At 50.4% G+C, this 16595-nt stretch overlaps 1 long non-coding RNA gene across 1 annotated transcript; it reads right to left on the bottom strand.

Moving 5' to 3' along the window:
- LOC148217872 (uncharacterized) lies at positions 1 to 1895 on the bottom strand. The gene is made up of 3 exons (XR_015800673.1): positions 1780 to 1895; positions 629 to 775; positions 1 to 280 (listed from the first exon to the last, which is right to left on the bottom strand). It is a non-coding gene; the product is annotated as an uncharacterized LOC148217872 (long non-coding RNA).
- Between the last annotated feature and the right edge of the window lie 14700 nt (positions 1896 to 16595).

Raw genomic sequence — 16595 nt, 5'->3', positions numbered from 1 at the left:
ACCCTGCTCCTCCACTGCTGATACCAACGAGTTCCCTGCACAAAGGAACGCCACCTTTTCTTCTGGAGGAACTTGTTCCTGCACAACACCAAGGGTCTTCTCCTCTGGCACCACCACAGCATCCTTAAAGCTGTGATTTAGCAAGCCACAGCTCCTGCAAATTGCTGCTCTGTGGCTGCCTGCCAGAAACCCCTTCAGCAATGGCCTTGGCCTCCACTCCTGCTTTCTGCATTTTCCTGGCCGATCTGCTTGCTCAAGGAGGAGCAGGTTCTACCAATACCTGGGGGAAAGAAAACCAAGAAGATTTGGAGTAAGAGAACAAAGAACACTACTCAGTCAAGGCAGGAGAGATGCAAACAAGTTTCCAAAATGGAATAAATAGCACAAATAAGATGATATGGAGAAGAAATTATTCTACAAGCAATTGTGATAGGAAATGAAAGCTAATGTTGCTACTAGGGAATCCATCATGTATATTATTACTTGGCAGACAGTTTAACGTTTCTACTATTGGCTGTCCAGGCTCAAGCTATTCTAACCTGATAGCCAAAATATTTAAAAAATCTATGTATATTTGGAAGAAAGGCTTCCAGTTCTATTAAGGCTGGGCACTGTGAATCCTTCTTACCTTACAGATGCCCATGGATCTGAGGGTGCAGGCAGTCCTGTCCAAAGGGCTTCTTCCTTCTCCAGTCCAGCAGCTCTCACCGAGGCTTCGGTGTTTCAGTGTTTTTTTCTTCAGCAAGTTTTTCTCCTGATGGGCTGCCATGATGTCCTTTAGGAAAGAAAACATGAATCCTATTACTCCAGCTGGTTCTTGGTAATTCTTATGCCTCTACAAGAGAATCATGAATAAAAGTTACTAAAATCAATTGTATAGCCTTCAGACCACGTGAAATTTGGGGGTGGAGGAGAGGAAGCAAAAATGGTTTATAAATTTTCTATGAACTTACATTCAGTAAAACATAAACAAAACACTGATATTATAGTAATCCATTAAACTTCTTGCTAACTGGAAGTTTCTTTGAGGATGTATAGTCAATATATGGCTTATTATTTACACTTAAAGGCAAACGGGAAAAAAAGCTCCGCCACGTTCTCATAAACCTTTGAAAATAAATTTCTATAACTTAACTGCCTCGCTGAATTCAAGAAATTGCTACTGCAGTAACATAACCTGTACTGGACCTTGTCAATTGGATGCTTTTGCAGCAGAGTCCTTGCTCCATATATGTAATCTACACCATAGAAAATATTTTATAATCCTACCTAAGTGAAAAACCAATGGGAATGGAGAATTACTTTCTCAGCAACACCTAATTCCCCATGTGGAACATGCTCTGTACGTTTCTTTCAATCTGATCAAACACTTCTTATGGTAAAGATCATCATCCTATAATTGGAAACTATGGACTGATTTCCCTGTTTGATGTGCCTCATTACCACAAACCTGATCCATCACCAGGACAATGACTGAGCCTGGCCATACCTTCTGCATCCACCACCTTCACTGGCAACCTGTTCCAACGCCTGAGCACCCTAACAGCAAAAATCAAACTTTTAATATGTAATCCGAATGTCCACTATCTCATCTTATGGCCACTTCCTCTCGTAGCCATGTAAGCTTCTTTTCAGAAGTGATGAGAGGAGAAGGTGGCTCGTCGTTCCTCTTTGCCGACACGGCTGGCTCCCTCCCAGGCCCGGTCGCACACAGGAAGGAACGCAGCATCCACGGGCCCGAGACCACGACGCGAGAGGCAGTCGTTATGGGCCACTCACCGGGGCTCACTCCTTCGCTGGGGGCCGATCCGTCTCTCGACAGGTGCCGGTCCCTCTCTCGCCCGGGGCCGGTTCCTCCCTCGCCGGGGGCCTTTTTCTCTCCCACCGGGGGTCGGGCCCTTCCCCACCGCTCCCCCACGCCGCCCCGGCCGCCGCCGCTCCCACTCTGCCGCACCAACGGCCCCTCAGCCGGGCCCCGCCCCTCCGGGCCCCGCCCCCGCCCACCGGCCCCAGCCAATCCCCGCCCGCCCCGCCCATCCCGCGGCTCCCCATTGGTGGCCGAGCAGCGCGAGGGGCGCAGGCCCCGCCCCCGTGGCGGTGCTCGCGCCCAGGGTTCGGCCGTCACCGGGGCAGCGGCGGAGCGGGGCCCGCGCGCAGCGGCCGTTCCTGCAGGGCTGCGCTGCGAGCTCCGACAGCAACAACAGCGGGGGCAGGAGGCGCTTCGGCCAGCGGGCACGAGGGATCCATAAATAAACCCCAACGTTCTGCAAGAGTGGGAACGGGTGTCCAAAGAAATAGCTTACACCTGCACTTGGGTTACAACATCCCCCTGTAGGGCTACGGGCTGGTTACTTCAGGCGGCCACAGAGCTCTTAAGGGGAACTGGGCTGACTTGACTTGTTACCAAAGCGGCCAAAGAGTCCCGAAATCAGACTGGGCCCCTTGGAGTTGTTACTGAACTGTCCACATTCCACTGATCATTCCCTGCAATTTCCAAGCATCCCACAGAAAAAGACCTCGAGGTGCTGGCCCAGAGCTGCCGAATATGAGCCCAGGTGTGCCCAGGTGGCCAAGAAGGACAATGGCATCCTGGCCAGTGTCAGCAATAGTGTGGCCAGCATGACCAGGGCAGTGACGGTCCCCCTGTTCTGGCCACTGCTGAGGTCTCACCTTAATCCTGGGGTCAGCTTTGTATTCCTCACTACAAGAAAGACTTTGAGGTGCTCGAGTGTGTGCAGAGAATTGAGCTGGGGCGGGCTCTGGAGCACAAGTCAGATGAGAAGCGGCTGAGGGAGATGGGGGCTCAGCCTGCAGGAAAGGAGGCTCAGGGAGGACCTTCTCTCTTTCTCTACAACTCTCTGGAAGGATGCTGGCTTAGGAGGGATTCCTAGAGATAAAGTATCTGTCCCATGACCCTTTGTGCCAAAAAGATGGTCGCTGTGTCTTTAGGATTTGACAGCCAGGAAGCCTTGAGTAGGATAGAGGGGTTTGCTTTAGGGCACGAGTTTTTAAAGGCTGCCTAGGCAGTTTCACATTGTGCTAAAGGTGTACGCTCTGCACGAGACTTTGTGGGGGTGGGTCCTGCCTGTCAGAGTCTGGAAAAGGTAATCTTTTTTGAGACATCCTGAGGGGCTGGGAATGTGTGCTAGGAGTAGATCAGATCTCTGGGAAAGTAGTGCTCTGCTCCACGATGTCTGTCAGTCATGGCACGCTGGAGGCACCCAAGTGGCCAAGAGACCAGAAATCCCTCCTGGGAGGAAGGCCCAGGATGGGCTGAAAAGGTTTGGGGCCACCATAGGAAAGAAGGATCCCCATAAGGCAAGCACATGATCCTTTAGCCCTACCTTCATCTTGGAGTTTTACATCACTGGAACCCAGGACTCCATAGACAGATGTCTGTTTTTCTATATCTTTCCTGTCTTTCTGGTTCCCTCTTTCTTCTCTCTCACGGAAGGTAACATCAAATGAGTGTAAAGATTTTCTATGTTTGGTGAGCTAAGTCTATGCTGTGATAAGTGGTGTTGTGTTTACTCTTTTGACAATGTTCCTTAATTTTCTCTGGTTTGCCTGTAAACGTTTTTGCCAGTTTGCTAGTAAACTGTGTGCTTTTAACCTCTTGAGAATATCTGGTTGGGAATTATCCTTTGCGCCTACCTAGAGGAAAAGAATGTTGGTTTAATCCTGGAATTCAGTGACTGGGGTGCAACCCTGGCTGCTTCCCTTCCATCAGTGGATCAGGGCAGTCGGTTGCATGGTTGCTGCGGGAGCTTTTGTGCATTCGGCTTCGGGACTTTGCTACGCTGCCATTCGGCAATGGGATCCAATGTGCCTGCTTTCCCTGCCTCCCTGCTGCTCGGGAATGCAGAGCCGGAGCGCGGTGCGCCGCCTGGAGCCGGGGCAGTGTCCGCCGTCACCCGAGTGCCCGGGGGAATCGCTGCCTTCGCTGCCTTTTGTCCGAGCGGCCGCTGCCCCTCCGTGAGGGCCCGAGCGAGCACCGGAGCGCCCCCTGCTGGCCGTGACTGACCCTGGCCCCGCCCCCTGCTGGCCGTGACTGATCCTGGCCCCGCCCCCTGCTGGCCGTGACTGACCCTGGCCCCGCCCCCTGCTGGCCGTGAATGACCCTGGCCCCGCCCCCTGCCGGGCGTGACTGACCCTGGCCCCGCCCCCTGCTGGCCGTGACTGACCCTGGCCCCGCCCCTGCCCCGCAGCCTCTCCCAGCGCCCCCTGCCGGGTGTGGTCATAACTGCACCAAAGGGCAAACAGCGCTCAGCAGGGGCAAACTCCTGCGTTTGTGCTGTTTGTTCTGTTCTGATCTGTACATGTTTAATACTAAAGAATTGTCACTCCTTTTCCTGCACTTTTACTTGGAAGCTCCATAACTTTAGAAGTTATATGGATTTGGAGGGACGGGTCTTCTTTCCATTCCAGGAAGCGTCCCACCTTCCTTAGCAGAGACCTTTCCTTTTAAAACAAGAAAGTTTGCTAAAATATCCAAACCTGGGAAAATGTCAAGATTTCGTGTACTTCATGGTTTCACATATGAAGAAACTGGGCTATCTTTCCATTTCAGGGACATTTTCACAAAGGTAAGTGCATTAAGATTTAAATTCTACCCTTTTCTTCTCAAGCAGTGCATTCCTTCAAGTCCAAAAGCAACAAAGTCATTATAGGTAACAGTGGCAGAATATGCTGTTGCTGTTCCTGTCACAGGGACTCCCAGCTCACTTCACCAGCTCCTCTCTGTTATCGCTGCCCAGTGAAGAAGAGTCACATTTTCTTTGTCTGGCAGTCGAACATCATATCCTGCTTCTACCAGTTCTTTGCATCGCTCTGGCATTCCACACCTTAAATGAGACAAAACTGATTTACTTATCATTTTGTTAAATATCCTCCAGTTTGGAGACAGTTGCATCCAACAGAAAAAATCCATCTCAGGAAGCATCACCCAGCAGTTCCTACTTGAGCAAATTCCACGTTGCATTCAAAGGAAGCCTTGTAAAAAGGGTGAGGCTGTGCCCTGAGGAGTCGATGTTTCAATTTAACAAACCTGCCTGAAACGCTTTTGGTTTATTTACAAGAGTAGCCGTGACTTTTCTTCTTCCACTACAGGGAGAAAATGAAACTGAAAATGTTTCCTTTGTAAAAATGGAAGCTTTGTAACAATGGACATCACACTCCTGGTGAAAATGTGTCACTGCCCTTGGAGAATTGGCAGTCACTGTTCACAGGACATTAGAAAAGGGATAATTATCACTCCCAGCTCAGCCTCCAGAGCCGGGCTGACACACAGAGCTCTTGCCACCCCCTCACGGTGGGGTCCTGGCTGGAAGGATCACAGCTCGGGTCAGGCCTTTGGGTAGAGACTTGGAGAGACATTCAGGGTACAAAAGGGTTGGCAGCTCTCATAAAAGAAAAGAAAAATTAAAGAGCATGTGCATTTGTCTAAAAAAAATCCCAAGACCTGTTTTGGTAGGTCAGGGAAGTAGACAGAAGGTGGCACAGATTTGTAGTTGTTACATTCCTGCAACTCGACCTGTTACTGTGCTTTCCATCTCTGTCAGTTGTTTATAGGGTAAAGGAAGATATTTGGGGGAGCATAATGAGCCCAACACCATGGGAGCAAGTTCAGGATCTCAACAGCCTTCATTTCTGAATGATCGGGAAACCCGAGAGACAAATTCAGGTTATTTGTTTCTGAACGTGGAGAAGGGGAAATTCAGAGCTGACAAAAATATACCATACTGGGGTGATCAACTGCAGGGAGAACTCTTCCTTGCTGGTCAGGAGGTGTGTCTTGGTTTGAAAGTCTGCTAGGGAAAGCAGGACTCTCTCTTGAAATTGAGAAAATAAATCCATTCCCTTTGAATTAGTATAATTTTGAAATTAAGGGGCTCTCAGGCAAAGATATGGAGATAGGAATAACAACAACTATGAAATTAACAACAAAGAGAACACGAGCCCAGTTCCAGTCTCTGGGCCACGGGCACTTTCCCCTTTGGTGCAGTTGCTGTCACCGCTGGCAGTGAGCGCTGGCAGGCTCCTGATGGGCAGGTGCGACGATCCCCGTGCGGCTGCAGGGGCACTGGGGTGATGGCAGCTGTGTCCCAGATGGGAAGGGATGGAGGAGAAGCAGGATGCTGGGAAAACAGCAAGCTGAAGCAGGAGGGCGTCCAAGCAGGGCTGCGGGGTCCAAAACAGAGAGGCAGCTCCCGGCGTTGGGATGGTGGGGGGGTAGCAATGACCTTTCTGCTCCGAGAGCCAAAAGCGAGCGAGAGCCAGCAACTGCCCCCCACCCTCCTTTACCTGCTTCCAATCTCACCGTGTTCCCCCTTTCCCTCCCCCCACCCTCCGAGAGAAATTCCCAAAAAAACAGGGAGGCTCTCCCTGGTGCTAGGACCTAACCATCAGTGCTTCTTAGCATGTCAATGGGAAAAAAATTCCACAGGCAGAGAGGAAAGGAAAAACCAACCCCCAACAGACGCTTATCCAGTTCTTCACTGATTTGAGGTTTATCAGCTGTTGCAGACACTGGGATGATGGTACAATGTTTTAATGTTTGGCAATAATCTAATTTCACAAGTGTTTTTAATTATATCTGTTATCGGAAATGTTTTGGATTGTTGTATCAGAATTATTCCCAGATACTGTAAGTTTTTGTTTTAGTACATGTATTGTTTTGTTTTGAACTTCCCTTCACATTCATGGCAAGAGTCATGAATGCTGTTTTTAAAACACGGAAGGGGGAATTAGCTCCTAAATATTTACATATTTATAAAATTTTTTTTCAATATTTATTCCAAAAAAAGGTAAAATATTTTAATGAAAGGCTCTTCAATTGAAGGTACAATGACAAAGTCTAATTAATTCATTAACTTAAGGAGAAGGTATGCACGTGTTTTTATCATCAACAACTTCAAAGTAGTCACCTGTTCATTCAGCCAAACATCAGTTGCCTCCAAGAAAATGAAGCCCAGTGAGAAGAAAAAGAACCTAATCACCATGCAGCCTTCGAGGCCAGAACAAAACCAGAAGTAGGAGTGCCAAGACATGGCTGTGTCTGGAAATTTAGAGGCAAATTGCCAACAAAAGCCTTGTGTCAACATCATGGTATAGTGTTCCTACTAACCTTCTTCAGTTATTCCCTGTTCCAGGATCCAAGAGCACATTCAGTAATGTCAAAGATCAACATTTCCAGCTAATGGACTATTTGGACTTTAAAACATTTACTCCCATTTCCTTATGACACACTGGACATTATTCTTTTATTTTCTCATGCTGTGAAACCCTGTGTCAATGACATGATAGAATTTGCTAAGTTTTGTTGATTGTAATCTGTCTTTTACGTATCTTATACCATATCTAAGAGATAACCAGTAATAACCTTAATGAGATAACACCCTCACAAGAGAGAGCTATTTTAACATCAGAACATATGAGCCTTTTTTGAATTAACAAAAAAGTGTGAGATGTTGCAGTCAGGTAGACAAATTATAAAAGAAAGGCTTCATAAAATCAGGTCTTGCTCTCTGCTAAATTAATAGCTAGCCTGTCACTTCTTCTATGTGCAGCTAAGTAACTTGCTTGTTCCCAGGTGAAAACAATCTTAAACCTGAAAACAATGAACACAAAAAGCTATTCTGGTAAGAGAACCATTTGCACCTGCAAGAAATAAGAAATCTGTCGTGCTGGGGACAAGGACGTTCATTCCCTTCCAGGAGCCCAATGCCCGGCTGGGGCTCCAGGGCAGGGGGTCCTTGAGCAGCTGCCCCAGAACCTCCGCCAGGGTCTCCCAGCGCAGCCGGAGCCGCTCGGCCTGGGGTCCCCAAAGGCCTCAGCGAGCCCCAAGTCCCTGCCAGGAACCCTCAACTCCCTCCAAGCCAGCATCCCCCACAGCCCCTGCAAGTTCCCCCCATGGCACCGGCCGTGGCCGTGTCCCCACATGTCACTGGCCATGTCCCCACCCATGGCTGTGTCCCCACCATGTTTCCATCCCTGTCACTGTCCCCCACATCTCCATCCATGCCTGTGTCCCCCCATGTCCCCACGGATGGCCACATCCCCCTCCATGTCCATGTGTCCCCACGTCACTCTCCATGTTTGTGTACTACCATATCTTTGTCCCCCCATGTCCCCACCTATGTCTCAGTTCAGTGTCTTTATTTTTATCCTAAGGTTGGATGTTTTAAAGGGATGAAAAAAAATGAAAAGCAAATCCAGCCCAAAATAACAGGATCTTTGTGTCCATGCTAGCTGAGAATCCAGCAGGGAAGGAGTGAGGGAGGGAAGAATATTTTTAGAAGGGTTTCCACCCCACTGTCTCCAAAATCTTGGTCTTTGCCCCAGTTCATCACCATTATGCTGTGGAAGATACCCTTGGACAACAGGAAATCAAAATCCTGGAATCTCTGAGGCTGGAAAAGACCACCAAGACCATTCAGTATGCCCTGAAGCCTCCAGAAGATAGGACAGAACACAGATTTTCTGGGGTTGAACATCAACAAATTCACTCTCCCCAAGGAATTCCCAATGTTGGTTTCCGTCCCTATGGACGTTCCTGCCCCTGTGTTCATACAGGTGCCCACAGGGAGCCAGGAAGATGTAGAGTCCCCCCAGCCAGGTGTCTTCCCAACACGGATCACCAGGACCATGGATCACCAGGGCTCTGCCTAACGGGGGTCACTGGGGATCATCCAACACCGATCCTCCCATGGGGGATGGAGCTGGAGCAGAGCACGAAGCTCTTCCCACACTCGGGGCACTCACAGGGCTTCCCTTAGTGGTGACTCCGTTGGTGTTGGGTCAAGGCTGAACTCCTGGAGAAGCTCTTCCCACACTCAGGACACTCGTAGGGCCTCTCCCCAGTGTGGATGCGCCGGTGGACAGTGAGGGTGCCATTTTCCTTGAAGCCCTTCCTGCAGTCGGGGCAGCGGAAGGGCCTCTCCTCTGTGTGAATCCGCTCATGTAGGAGGAGATTGGAGCTGGTCTGAAACCTCTTCCCACACTTGGGACACTCGTAGGGCCTCTCCCCAGTGTGGATGCGCTGGTGCCTTCTCAGGTTGGAGATGTGTCCAAAGCTCATCCCACATTCCAAGCAGGTGTAGGGCCGTTCCCCAGTGTGGATCACCTGGTGTTGCATTAGACCAGAGATGTCTCTGAAGCTCTTCCCACATTCCCCACACTCGTAGGGCTTTTCCCCAGTGTGGATCATCTGGTGCCGGATCAGCTTGGAGCTGCAGCTGAAACCTTTCCCACATTCCAAGCACTTGTGGGGCTTCTCCCCTCCAGGAGGCTTCTCCACCAGCCCTGAGCTCTGCCTGGATCTCCAGGCACCTTCCCGGCTCAGGGAGGGTCTTTCCTCCTCACAGCTCCCTGGGCTGGGTTTCCAGCCCCTCCTCCAGAGGGATCGCCGGGAATTTTCCTCCTCCTCCATCTGCCCACCTCATGGGAATGAAGAATCCTGGTTTGGGGAAAAAACAAGAGGGGAGTGCCTTGAGCTGGCGGTTCTTCCTTCTGATGTACAGCTGAGGAAGACACTGGGCGTCTTGTGTTTCTAAGAACCTCCCAAACACCAAGATTCATCCCAAAAATCCTCCAAACATCAAGACACAGATCATAAATTACCAAGAAAACAAGATTCAGCCAAAATCCTCTCCAAAATATAAAGATTCAGGCCCAGCAAAAATACAAAACACCACGTTTTAGCCCAATAAAGCTCAGAAACACCCCTCTGAAAATGGTGGATCCCCCTCTCCAGTCACCTGTTGAATGTGGAGGGGGGAGCCAACGCCCTGGGACTGGAGGGGCGCTGTAGCTACAGGGAGGTTTGGAATCCTGTGCTGCTTCCCATTTCTGCTCCTGCTGTGTCCCTGCTCTTCCTCACACTCCTCTTCATCCCATTATTCCTCCTTCTCCCGCACAATCCCACCTTCTCCTCCCAAGGTCATGCTTTGACCATTTTCTTCTTCAACCTTGCTTCTCCTTCCCTTCTCCTGCTGCCCCCAGGCCCAGCACCCACTGCCGGCTCCCTCTTCCCCCCAAACCCACAGCATCCCAGCGCAGGGGCAGCGATGGAGCTGGGGCAGCTCGGGCTGGGGCAGCGCTGGGCTCTCGGCCGCTCCCGCCCGCACTCGCTCCCCACTGCAGCCGCTGCCGCCACCACAGCGCGGGGGGGCCCGGCCCTGGCGCTCCCCCCCTCCCACCTCCCCAAATTCCCCTGCCGGGGGGCGCTGGGGCCCGGGCCGGGCGCAGGTGGCTCCAGGTGGGCAACGCTGGGAGCTGCGGCTCTGCCTGGACACTGCTGCGTCATCACCGCCGCGCGCTCTCATTGGCTCAGCGCTGCCCGAGGGGCGGGGCTGCACCAAGCCGGGACACCCTGCTCCAGGGGGGATGGCCCCAAAACGGGGGACCCCCATGCAAGGAACAACAGCAAAGGGTCTCTACAAACACATGCTGCGAATCCGCTTGGACACAGGGCCGGGGACGTGGACATAAGGAAGGGACAGCAGAAGCCACCAGGGTCAGAAAATGTTATTAATTGACCACACAGACTGCTGCTCAGCCAAGGTCCTGCTCAGTTCATGAACTCCCAGAAGAACAAAGACTTAACAGAGCCAAGAATATCACTAGCTGTACAAAAGTGGAGTGCATATTAAGACCCAAGTACCCAGGGGCTCTCACATCCTTACACCATCTTGAACCAGGTGCCCTCCTCACACTGACACCATTCAGTCCTTGATGGCAAAGATGCTTTCTAGGGATGCCCACTCACACAGGATGGTAAACTGGATTTTCCTTTTGAGTGGGAACAAGAGGTAGAAGGGAAAATGGGAAAGACATGGATGGTCTTTCTGCAGGGATGCATGGAAGCACGGGCCTTATTCAGGCAAGACTTGCAGAAAATATCACAAGAATTTACCCCACCCCCAGGGATTTGGTTAATGCAGGATGTGGATGACTTGATCCAATCAAGAGGACAAGGAGTGGTAGAAGAAGTCTCTGAGAAATGGCTGAATGTTCAGGCTAAACAGCATCCTTAAATATTTGGAAAAAAAAAAAAGCGCAAATGGTGGAAAAAAAGGTTAAATATTTGGGACATATTTTGACTGCAGGTTTCTGGTGTATTGACCCAGAGAGAGACCAGGGAATCTCAGAAATAATCCAGGATTAAAAAGGAGTTGCAAGAAGTATGACGATTAATCGGAAATTGCAGGATCTGGATTGAGGATTCTCTGTTCTAGCCAGAACACTTTGTGACTTAACACCAGATAGCCTCAATGCTGTGGTATGGATACAAGAAATGGAACAAAACTTAATAAAATGAAATAAACAAATGATTGATGCTGCAGCCATGGCTCTACCAGACTCAGAAAAAAAATTTGAATTGTATGTGGATCTTAAACAGGGCCATGCCAAAGGAATTCTTGTGCTAAAATGTTTAGCCCAGTGTCCAGAGTGGTCTCATTGTCTGCAGAATTGTGCAGCCACAGCTTTAAGGGGACCTGAGGCCCAAAAACTGATGGCAGGAGATCTCCTGTTGTTCAAGTCTGGCACCAAGTTAAAGCTCTGATAACCAAAGGAGCCTCTACATGGATGAGCAGTGCTCTATGATTACAGAATGAAACTTGTTCAGTGGCACAGGAGGATTTAGAACTGAGGACAGGGGAAGGGTTTAACCCAGGCTCCTGATTGAACAGCCTGCACAGGGGACTGGGAACAAACCCATGACTGCATTCGAGTGACAGAGCTCCAGAGCCAGGCTGGGAGAGATTTAGGAGAAATTCCCTGGCCTGAGGGACAAAATGTGTTTATGGATGGGTCTGCAAGGGCAGGAGAAGGGAAAAGAGCTCCAAGACACGCTCTGATGAAGGAAAGGGAATTAGACCAAGCTCAGGTTACCGCCTGCATGGTCAGCTCAACCGGCACAGCTGGGTGTGCTTGGAAGAGCCTGGCACTGAAATGCCCTGAGCAGGAAGGCTCAAATATCTGCTGGTGACAGCATGGCAGCTAACAGGGTGAAAAAAGCAATTCTGACTTCTTCAGCAATCTCTGGGTCGCTTATGAAGGTATTTCTTAAAGAAATAATTCCAAGAGAACAGATTGCAGAAGCTACAGACTGAGACTGAGAACTCATTTCACAGCAAAGATCCTTCAGGGGGTTATGGCTGCTTTAGGAATACAATGGGACCTCCACAAGCCCTGGCACCCCCAGAGCTCAGGTCAGGTAGAAAGAACAAACAGGGAAATAAAGAAACACCTTTGAAAACTGGTGATAGAAACCAAGATGCCATGGTAGCAGCTTTTGCCATTGGCTTTGGCAAGAATAAAAGCCAGACCCAGGGCAGATATTGAATTATATGCCTTGGAATTGATCTTTGCAATTCCTTACCCTGGCAATTCTCCACCTAGTGCGGGCTGGAGATAAGGGATGTATATTTCAAGCAGTCTGTGGCCAGAATCCTGTCTCTTGTGAAATCTCTGCCACAGGAAGCTGGGCTGGCACAGAGCCTGCCTTGGCACTTTGCTGTTCACAGCATCCACCCAGGACTCTGCCTCTCAATTACACTCACACACTGGGCTGCCTGCGATTCCACTGTTGGAAAATATACCAAATTTTAAATTTTTTACCTTCCATTTGTCTAGTCAGGCTCGGTTTGCCCTTGTCCTGGGAAAGAAATTTTAAAAGTTTTTTTCTAAGGAATGTTAGGCCACTCAACAGAGATGAGTTTAACATCTCAACAGACTGGGAATAGCCCAAAAGATTCCCACAAAGAGAAAGACATCCAACAAAACATCAAGGAAACATCAGCAAACATCAAGGAACACCCACCCCAGACACTGCCCCGGCATAGATGGAGACACCTGGTCTGGAAAAGACTGAGAAGGAAATCCAGGAATGCGGATCTAATTAACATCAGAAGAGGAGAAATCCATTTGCAATAGGAAACCAAATACTAAGAACTACACAACTTTGAAGCAATGAACACTAAACCAATGGATTTCAATGGGTTCAGACTGTAAAATTTCAGGAAAAATCTAGTAAAATTCACATCTCATGGAATGATTTTCTCTGCACACCCGGGCTATGTGTGGAAGAAATCATTTCTGTTGCACATCCTGACCAGAATCAAGTAATGCCTTGACTCTCTAACACTAAAGATATTGTTGGAGAGATTTTTAGTGTCCCTGCAGTTTCAGTGACAAGATTACACCATGAGAAAAATTTTTCATAATAATCCCACTTTTAGACTGTCAGTTAGGTTTGGGCCAGGGGTGTGACAAGCAATTTTTACTCCTAGGAGAAGAGGCAGAAAAGACTTGATTGCATTGGAATATTTTTCTATATATTTGTGGTGGCTCTCAATAATGGCAGAATTTCAGAATGAATCTTTAGAAGCTCACCTTTAAGTTGCATTTTGCAAACCTAGAAGAGTACAAATGGTGAGGCTTTAACGCATAAACTGTTAATAAAAAATCGTTAAAATAAATTAAAAAGAAAAATAAAGTAGATTGTGAGGGTGGACGTGTGAATCACCTAAAGGCTGCTCTGGAAGAAAATCCTAGTTCCAGGCAGCCAGGAGAGGAGTTTTAGAAATGCAAATTAACATTGCTCTGGAAAAGTGTGGACAATGCCCAAGGGCCTTCTTGCCAGGGGGAGGAATTTCCCTGAGTCCATCTGCCCCTCACCCCCAGCTCTGCCTGCTTGCACAGATGGAATTTGCACAACTAAAGGCAGAGCCCATAGTGAGGATATCTGACTGCAACAGAAACTGGTTAAGCTGCAAAGGGAAACAGCAAACGGAGAATATTGAGCAAATTTCATGAAAAAAAAAGTGTGTGTGGGGGGGATCATCCCTCTCCCCAAAGCAATGAGGTGTTTTTGCTAGTCCAGAGAAATCACTTGAGAATCCAAACATTTTATCATTTCATAAGATAAAAGTGTTCAATTGATGCAGCCCTGGCTGGAGGGAGCACCCAAAAAAGGGAAAAAGATGAACGGCCACCAGAACAAATCCTACAACACCATGGACCAGCCCCTGGGATCCCCAACGAATTCATATCAGGACACAGAAAACCCATCCGTAATTTGAGTGGCATAATTAGGTTTAAAAGTATCCTTGAAATAATAACCAAGGAGACAGCTCCAGCTCCTGATCTTCCTGCTGACCAAGCCGCTGAAATGAGGAACGAGACATTTCACCATGGGATGGAATCAGATTATCTACTTACAGAAGAAGGAGGAGTTTGTGGAAAATTAAGTGCCGCAAACGGCTGTTTGCAAACAGATGATAACCGAAAAGTGGTAAAACAGATAGCAAAGGAAATATGAAAATATCTTGTATTCCGGAGAAAGGATGGAAATGGGACAAATTTTCGTGGTTCCCTGGCAGACCACGGCTTAAACGAATGCTGCTGCTCCTCTGACGTGCTGCAGCAACTCTCAGCTTTTACCATGCACGACACCTTGCGCCAAAGAGGATGCGGGAAAAGAAATTGAGTCAATGGAAATTAAAAGTTTGTAAAGGCAATTCTTGAGAATATGAGAAAAGGAAGGATTGAAAGCAGTAAGATTAATATCGTAGTAGGGGTGAATATTAACAGGGACATGCAGTAGGTGGATCGGGAATTCTGAACCTTCCAAGTATCTCAGCCAGTGGGTAAAGGGAGAGGGAGATGCAGACGGGAAAATGAGGATAAAAAGGAGGCTGCGTTTTAGAGACCGCATGGCAAATGCCGCATGGCCTCTCTCTTTGTTCACCAATAAAGTCACTTTTACAGGACTCCTCTGTCTCCTGAGGGCACACAAACCTCTGGCCACGGGAATTTTCCCGCACAGCCCCGGGCACAGGGCAGACACCTCTGTGCCACCCACAGCAACCGGGACGAGCCAGCGCTGCTCCGGCACCGGCTCCTGCCGAGGCCCCAGCGGGAAGGAGACCGCGGGCAGCCGCTCCCGCAGCGCCCTCAGCCCAGCGCCAACACGGGCCGGCACCGGCACAACCAACCCGCCAGAGCCCCCTGCCGCCCCCTCGGCCCGCAGCGAGCCCCGAGCCCCCGCACAACCGAGCGCGGCTCCCACCTGCGCTGGGGCCGCCTCCGAGCTCCGCCGCCGCCTCCCCGGGCTCCGGCCGCTGCCGCCGCTGCCGGGCCCGCACAGACGATGCCACAATGGCGCCTTTGCTGCTCTGCCCAATCAGCGCGCGACAACCAGGAGTGACATTGGCACAATCAGCCAATGGCAGCGAGGGCCGGGCTCTGCACACGGCCCAGCCTCGGCCCGCGCTCTCAGGGCCCCCCGGGCTGTGGGAGGGCAAAGGCGGAGATGAGGAACAGCCCTGGAACGGGCCCGGGCCCGAGCCGCCATTGGCCTGGAAACACAAACAAAGTTCTCCGCAGCTCCCGGCACGCCTTTCCCAGCCCCGCGTGTTCGCTGCCTCCGGCTCAGCGGGAATCCCTGGAGCCTCACTGCCGCTACCCCTAATTAGAAGCATCAGTGTATGGCTTTGTTTTCCCCCAAAAAGGGAAAACTGCCCCAAACCCCAGGGGATGAGTGGGAGAGGGGAGAGATTTCTGGCAGAAAACTCCAAAAACTCAGAGCAGTGTAATGAGAATAAATGAAGACCCTTTAAACCAGCTTTCCTCTACCCATCCCTCCTTCCAGCTTCATCTCCTACCCCGGCAGTGCAGAAACGACGCTCACTTTTTAAAATATTAATGGTTTCTGAAACCTTAACAAAATATAATAAAGGTCTTATGACAAACGACGCTGTTGTTTTTGGGGTTTTTAAAAGTGTCATAGGTTTATTAAACTTTAGCATAATAATACACTAAAAGACTGAATTAGGAGAAAAATCAGCGCTGGTAGCACAGGACTAAAGCAGCAGACCCGGGTGTGATTTGGGGGCCCAGGGGGGTCCCCGGGCCACCCCCGCCCCCCCCCCCCCCCCCCCCCCGATCTCGGCCAACGGGTGCGAGCGGCGCGGCCCCGCTGCTGAGCACTGACCCCGCCCCGGGGGCCGCCGGGACCCCCCCGAAAAAAACCCGCACCTGCACCCCCCCTTCAGTCCCTCCGACCTTCCCAGTCCTGGGGGAAAAGGGCGAAAGGGGAGGACCTGGGGCGGGATCACCCGGAGACCCCCGGGGTGAGGACCAGGAGGGGGGGGTTGGGCTGGCGCTGAGTGGGGGTTCCGCGTGAGGATTTCGGGGGGGTTCGCTCGAGGAATTTTGGGGGTCCTCGTGCGACGGATCCTCGTGCAAAGGGCTCCTCTCCTGCCACCGTCTCCTCGTGTCACCCAGACCAGTTTGGGGAGCTCTTTGTGTCACCCAGAGGAATCTGGGGGATCCTCGTGTCACCGAGAGCCCCGCGAGTGTCACCAAGAGCTCCTCGAGTGCCACCAGGAGGAAAGGGGGGACTCCTCGTGTCACCGAGAGGCCTGCGAGTGACACCGAGAGCCCTGTGTCACCAAGAGCCCCTCAAGTGCCTCCAGCTCCTTGTGCCACCAGGAGCCCCTGGAGTGCCACCAGCTCCTCGTATCACCGAGAGCCCCTCGTGCCACCAGGACCTCGTGCCAGAGAATTTGGGCAGAGTTTCTGTGCCA

The sequence above is a fragment of the Sturnus vulgaris genome, unplaced genomic scaffold (assembly GCF_052056855.1).
Source record: "Sturnus vulgaris isolate bStuVul1 unplaced genomic scaffold, bStuVul1.hap1 Scaffold_198, whole genome shotgun sequence".
NCBI lineage: Eukaryota > Metazoa > Chordata > Aves > Passeriformes > Sturnidae > Sturnus > Sturnus vulgaris.
This window is presented reverse-complemented; position numbering and strand designations above follow the sequence as displayed.